The following is a 7595-nucleotide window of genomic DNA, read 5'->3' as shown; positions in this document are numbered from 1 at the left end:
AAAAAGGATCCAGAGAATTATAAAATTTTAGAAAATTTAGAAAGGTTGCTAAGCTGGCTTATGAATATTAATAAATATTCAAATTCATGGATGCATAATCCTCAATATATATTCAATTCAATGTTCAACCTTCTGAGACCAAAGACGGTGAGAGAATTGACTACTTTCATATATAAAACAGTAAAAGCACACATACACATGGTCCAGCCTGGACTTAATGTCTTCATCCTCACCTGCAGAGTCCTTAAACTGGATTTCATCATCATCTTCAGGATCAAAGGTGTCTGTTTCATTAAGTTCAGCTAAAAAAGAGTAAGAGCATAGTCTTAAAGATATAAAATCAAGATGTTACTAGATTAATTTTCTATTTAAAGAAATAATACTGGATTAATACTAAAACACTGAACTGTACAAGAAACTGCTTGGAATCAATCTTTGTTTCAACAGTTTTATTCCAGAAAAAATCTTCCTAACTACAAACATATCACAGAGAAAGAAACTCACAATGAAACCGCTAAAAGAAGTTCACTGGGACTACCCAGAAGGATGGTATGGGGAGGGAGGAGGGATGGTATGGGGAGGGAGGAGGGAGGAGGGTTCAGGATGCGGAACACATGAGAAATAAAGGAATAAATTATAAAAAAAAAAAAAAAAAGAAGTTCACTACCAAGTAAGTATTTATCTAATTCCCAGTTATCTTAGTATTTCTTAAACAGCCTATGCTGGGAGCCAGCACTGGAGATACCACCCATGACAACGTCATGTAGGAGTGGCCTGACGGGCAAGGCGAGTCAGTACTCGAGGGCCCCTGGATCTGCTTAAGCATCTACCCCAAAACCAAAATCTGTCTGTTTTACTATTTTATGACTTTCACCAAGTCCTCTGACATTTACGGGAAGCTATCCTCGACCACCTTTCTCTGAAAGAAATCAACTTAGAGCTCTAGTTAATACGTCTCCAGGGTATAATAGGTGTGTTCCAATTCAAATCCCTTGGATAGCTTTCTAACTTGCCTGACAGGTTTCTGGACTTTTACAACTACACATGTGATTGTTCAGTCTCCCAACCTCAAGAGGAACGGGAAGCTTAAGATATTCTAACAATGCAGAGCTTCTTGGGGAGTTAAAATTATTAGAATAGTACTAGTAGAGGATTTCTTTGTTGAGCTAATTTTGCGGCCAAGCTTCCATATCCCTTACCCACTGTGTCCCTGGGAATATATTGATTAATATAGTTGGTATATAGAAATACAAGTAGTAGCTTTGATGTTAACAACCATAGACCCTTGAGTTAATAAATTCTTTCATTGTTATCCCCCACTGCACCTTTTGCCCTATAGGAATGCAACTGTATCTAGTGCTTTAAGGGAGTGGTGCCAAACTTTAAGAAAAATCACCTTTGGAAAAAATAAGTTTTTCTGGTTGACTAACTTTTATCAGAAGAACAATGTTAGCAGGCCTCCTGGCCGGAAGATGATGTAAATCACCTAAAGCCTTTGAATATGATAAGTTTGCAGAAAGCCTGGTTTCGATAAGGGTCAAGGACTGCTGACCTTGCATGACTTTACACCCCCTATTATCCTGTATATACAACTTAGGGTATAAAAGCTCCTTTTGGAAATAAAGCTACGGACCTTGCTTATCAGGCTTGGTCTCCTTGTGTCCTTCTTGTTTCCTTTTCTCTCCTTTTATCCTCTGTTCTTCCTTCAGGATGACTAATTGGAGTGTGGGGGCCCTTTGAGACCACTTACCTGTCCAGGCTTCTAAGACCCATTCGAGAAGGTGACTAAAGTGGGGTACCTTCAGTGATTTGAGAGGGTGCCTCTGGCCTCCGTGGTCAGTGCAAGTCTGGTGTCACAGGCTTTATTGGCTTTCTGCGTAAACCAGTTAGATCAAGCCTCTTTCTCTCCCCTTTGCTATCCTTTCGCAGATGCCATTCTCCTGAGGGAATCCCTGGATCCAACAAGGGCTGGACCCCAGTAGGCCTAAATGTCATCAGAATCTTCACTCTTACTCAAAAACTCATGTGTTAGTGTGTTAGTCACTCAGTTGTGCCCAACTCTTTGTGACTGATGGACTGCAGCCCACAAGGCTCTTCTGTCCATGAGATTTTCCAGGCAAGGACACTGGAGTGCATTGTCATTTCCTTCTCCAGAGGATCTTCCTAACCCAGGGATCGAACCCTGATCTCTTGTCAGTAAAGGCAAATTCTTTACTGACTGAGCTACAAGGGAAGCTCCCCCCGCCACACACACACACACACACACACAAACTCAACTTTATATAATAAAATGCACTGTAATAGAATAAAAAAATTGCTTTCATGTTCAAAATGTGAGTTTAGTACACTTCCTCTTTTTTGTTACTAGAAACTTATTTTAATTGTTCCAAGCTTACTAGAGGAAGAATAAAATACTTTTGTCTCTAAGAAATAAAAGGGATTTATAAACACTGTCCACAAAGCTCTATGACGGTACTTTATATATTAAGAAAACCTGAATACTCTTTTCCGGAAAATCAATACCAGTACCATAAATGTTGTCCTCAATTAGCTGAAAACAGGTATGATCTTTTAAGAATTGTTTTTAAGAGTGCAAAAGAGGCATTCCTTTAACAATTATTATGTACAAGTCTAGGACTTGTGAGCTTTTAATTCCCCACCAAAAGAACATATATTAGGAAGAGAATCAGTTACTAAAGTTGTTAATATTCTGAAGTATTTAATACATACTTAAAGTGAATTTAAGCATCTATGCAAAAATACAGAAAAGAGAGAATTCTGAAAGGACTGTTTCACCTAAATACTAAGTAGCAAATACTATGAGAAGACAGGGAAATGTACTAACTTTGATATTAAGTACCATATTCTGGAAGCTTTCCATAAGCCTTCAGACTTCTAGGTTCATCTGCACTGTACTTTAAAATTACATCAGCTTTGTTGTCCTTGGAGAAAAACAAGGAAGGATCAAAACTGGTTATGCAAAGAATAATCAGTTGTCTCATAAATTCCTTTCAAATTAAACACACTTAAGAAAAACCTCACTATTCTCTCACCTTCCTTCTGTCATCTGCACACACACACACACAATCCTCATGACGAAGTTTGCATGCATGACCAAATAAGGGATAGGCTAGGAAAGTTACCTATACAATGCACTGAATCAAGGAAAGAAAAGGAAACACATGGGGGTGGCAATGTGGTCCTTGTCCACACTCTAAAACTGTAGTTCAAACTGAAAGTGGTATTACTACCCTAGAGAAACCTTTCTATAACCCATAGTTCTTAGAGTATTTACCAATTTGAATTCTCTGTGGTGCTTTAAAAAAAGATACCATATCTTCCTAAAACCTGACAGGCCTGAAGTGAAGTCTTTGTGTGTTTATGATGCAAATATGCCTGAGAATTACTGCCTTTTGGGAGTTCACTTTTCTCCATTTTAAAGAAGCTGAGTCACTGACAGAGGAAAACATTCTGAATGCTTACAATTAATCTAGAAAAGGCCTAAAGAAAGGCAACTGAAAATATCAGCCATAAAATTGCAGTGTAATACCAACCAACACTTCTAAAACTATAATGTGCACCAAAAACACATAGGTATTTTGTTAAAACTCTGAGTGTAACTCAGTAGTAAAGAGATAAGCTAATAACCTGCTCATACAATTCCATAAAGTAGTGATGTTGCTATTATTTTAAACTATGATTTGAGTACCAAGGGTTTGTAATTATCCACAACAGATTAAAAATCAGAAAAGCTATTTATGGCTATCACTTTACAGTTAGTATTTTAATCCCTTAAGGGATTAATATAATTGTGGTTACACTGCCCATCAGAGAATTTAACTGGGAATTAACTATTATTTGATCCATTTCTGGGGTTGTATGTAGTTAAACTAAAGTAAATGGACATGAAAATGATACAGTTTGATGGACAGATTCTATGTTTTTAGTCATCAAATACAAAACATGGAAAGGTTATCAATGGATCTTCCAGATCACAAAACATACAAATGAAAAAAAAATTGAGTAAAGTATCAGGATATAAAATAAACATACTTAATACACTTGTAATATTAACGTACCCATATTACCCAAAGTAATGTACAGATTCCATGTAATTCCTATAACAATTCAAGTAGCATAGTTCCCACAGACAAAGTTATATGGAACCTCAAACAACCCAAACCGCCAAAGCAATCTTGAGAGCTAACAAACACATGAAAAGATGCTGAACATCACTCATTATCAGAGAAACACAAACCAAAACCACAATGAAGTACCATTTCACGCCAGTCAGAATGGCTGCAATCCAAAAGTCTACAAGCAATAAATGCTGGACAGGATGTGAAGAAAAGAGAATCCTCTTACGCTGTTGGTGTGAATGCAACCTAGTACAGCCACTGTGGAGAACAGTGTGGAGATTCCTTAAAAACCTGGAAATAGAACTTCCTTATGACCCAGCAATCCCACTGCTATGCATACACACCAAGGAAACCAGAAATGAAAGAGACACATGTACCCCAATGCTCATCCCAGCACTGTTTCTAATAGCCAGGTCATGAAGCAACCTAGACATCCATCAGCAGATGAATGGATAAGAAAGCTGTGGTACATATACACAATGGAGAATTACTCAGCCATTATAAACAATACATTTGAATCAATTCTAATGAGGTGGATGAAACTGGAACCTATTATACAGAGTGAAGTAAGCCAGAAAGAAAAACACCAGCACAGTATACTAATGCATATATATGGAATTTAGAAAGATGGTAACGATAACTCTGTATGCGAGACAGCAAAAGAGACACAGATATATAGAACAGTCTTTTGGACCCTGTGGGAGAGGGAGGGTGTGATGATTTGGAAGAATGGCATTAAAACATGTATAATATAATATAAGAAATGAATCGCCAGTCCAGGTTCGATGCAGGATACAGAAAGCTTGGGGCTGGTGCACTGAGATGACCTAGAGGGATGGTGTGGGGAGGGAGGTGGGATGGGGTTCAGGATGGGGAACACATTTACACCTGTGGCAGATGCATGTTGATGTATAGCAAAGCCAATATTGTAAAGTAAATAATAAAAATAAAATAAATAAATAAAAAGAATAAACCTTGAGGACACACACTTCCTGCTTTTGAAACACAACTGTCCAAACAATATGACACTGGCATTCCACCAGTAATGCAGATCCTAGAACAAAACTACTCACTCAGAAATATAATTTTTCTTTTTTTTTAATGCTGAATTTATTTTTTTAATTTTATTTTATTTTTAAACTTTACATAATTGTATTAGTTTTGCCAAATATCAAAATGAATCCACCACAGGTATACATGTGCTCCCCATCCTGAACCCTCCTCCCTCCTCCCTCCCCATACCATCCCTCTGGGTCGTCCCAGTGCACTAGCCCCAAGCATCCAGTATCGTTACATTGAACATGGACTGGCATCAATTTGGGAGAATGGCATTGAAACATGTAAAATATCATGTATGAAACGAGAAATATAATTTTTCAAAACCACTCAACTAATACTTATGAAGTGAACCAAGATCACAGTGTAGAAAAGATATCCTCTCCAACAGACAGGACTGGAAAAACAATACTTAATGTAAAAGTAGACCCCCTTTTTTACACTACAATCTACCTAAAATTACCATGAAATAGATCAGAGATTTAAACACAGAGCTGAACCCATATAACTACTTCAAGAGAACACAGTGTACAACTACCAAATGCCACTCTTGCTCTTTGCTTTTGGTATAGGACACCAAACCCATAAGCCACACAAGCAAAACCTAGTAAGTGAAACTATATCACACTAAATCAATTTTGCACGGAAAAGGACACTGTCAACAACAACAAAAAAAGACAGTGTACTAGATCTATAAAAACATTTGCAAATGATATGACCAATAAATGATTAACATCCAAGGTAGATAAATCCTGCCATTTGCAACAATATGGATGAACCTGGAGAGTAGTGTGCTAAGAGAAACAAGTCACACAGAGAAAGCAAACACTGCAGGACCTCATTTATATGTGAACTCAGGACTGAATACAAACTCATCAAAGTTCAGGAATGCTCCTAATCTCTCAGCTTTGGGTGAGCTGGATTTTCTGCACAAGCCTGAAATGAAGAGAAGAATTATCAGTCGCCTGGCTGAGTATATAAGGTTTGCCCCACCATGCACAGAGCCTAAAAACAGAGGTTGAGATGTCTGCTGATTTTAATGAAACCTCAAACATGGGCTGTCTGCTAGGTTCTAAACAAGCAGTCAGTGGCCACACACAAGGAAAAAATACATATACAGAATCAGTTTAAGAAATCATCCAACAAATGACAACAAGAAAAAGCTCTGGGAGAAGAAATCTGATGTCCCATCTCACCATATTATATCTGCATTTTCTAGTTTTCAACAACAACAACAAAACACGAGACACACAAAGAAATAGAGAAGGTGTCTGGTCACACATAAAGAAATAAGTAGTAAATACAAAGCACGGCTCAGAAAGCCTAGAAGCTGGATTTAATGGAGACTTTACATCAGGTAGTATAGATAAGAATACAAGAAACAATGTGTGTGTGTGTATATATATACATATATATTTTTTAATTGTCAAGAATATTTCACTAGAGAATCAGGACATACAGATTCTTTAAAAGAAAACCAGTGGAGATGGAAAGTGGAGTGGCTGACTTCAAACTGTCTCTATAAATCACTAATAGAACCACCACACCAAAAAATCAACAAGGAAACATAAGACTGAAACTTTACAAATCAGAAAGTCTTAGGTATTTACAGAAAACATGATCTGATAACAAAAAAGAGAGAAACAACAATTATTTCACTCAAAATTTAATTAAGCACAAGCGATGGGTTTGACCCAGAAATCGAAAGGATTTCTGTCTCACAAGTCATATTCCAAACATTGAGATAATAGTGGGCAACTACCAAGTAGTTCTCTAAGTATTCATCTCAGATTTATAACTTACACTTTAAAAGACCTAGTCTATGTCTTACCTTTCTCCTATAAGCCCCAAAAAACCTTTTTTGGAGATAGAGGTTTTGCCTTATTTAATTGCATCAGCTATAGCAGTGGTTTCTCAAACTTGGATCTGAGACCTTAAATTTAAAAGTCATAACTGAGAACCCAATATAAACTTACTAATTTTTTTTCTTTAGATGAATGAGAATACTAATGAAAATCACTGTCATATGCTACTGTTCATATTTCAGCAAAGGTCATTTTTGAAAAATATTTGAAAAGCAAAACTGGAGGGAGTCCTCTGGTGGTCCAAAGATTAGGACTTGGGGCTTTCACAGCAGTATTCTGGGTTCAATCCCTGACTGTGGATCTAAGATCCCACAAGCTGCAGTGCTGTCAAAAATTAAAGAAAAAAATTGAAAGGAAAATGAATAATCTAGCTCTGTGAAATATATATCATAAAATACAAAGATATCTTCTCGTTTTACTACAGAAAACTGAAAAAGTCAGCCTGCAGCACAAACCCTGAAAACCTAGCACAGAGCCCTGAATACACTTGGACTTTAAATGAGGACAGAATGATGAGCTGTAGTATTTATCCAAA

This window comes from Bos mutus, unplaced genomic scaffold (assembly GCF_027580195.1).
Source record: "Bos mutus isolate GX-2022 unplaced genomic scaffold, NWIPB_WYAK_1.1 CTG377, whole genome shotgun sequence".
Classification (NCBI taxonomy): Eukaryota; Metazoa; Chordata; class Mammalia; order Artiodactyla; family Bovidae; genus Bos; species Bos mutus.
Note: the sequence above shows the minus strand (reverse complement) of the source record.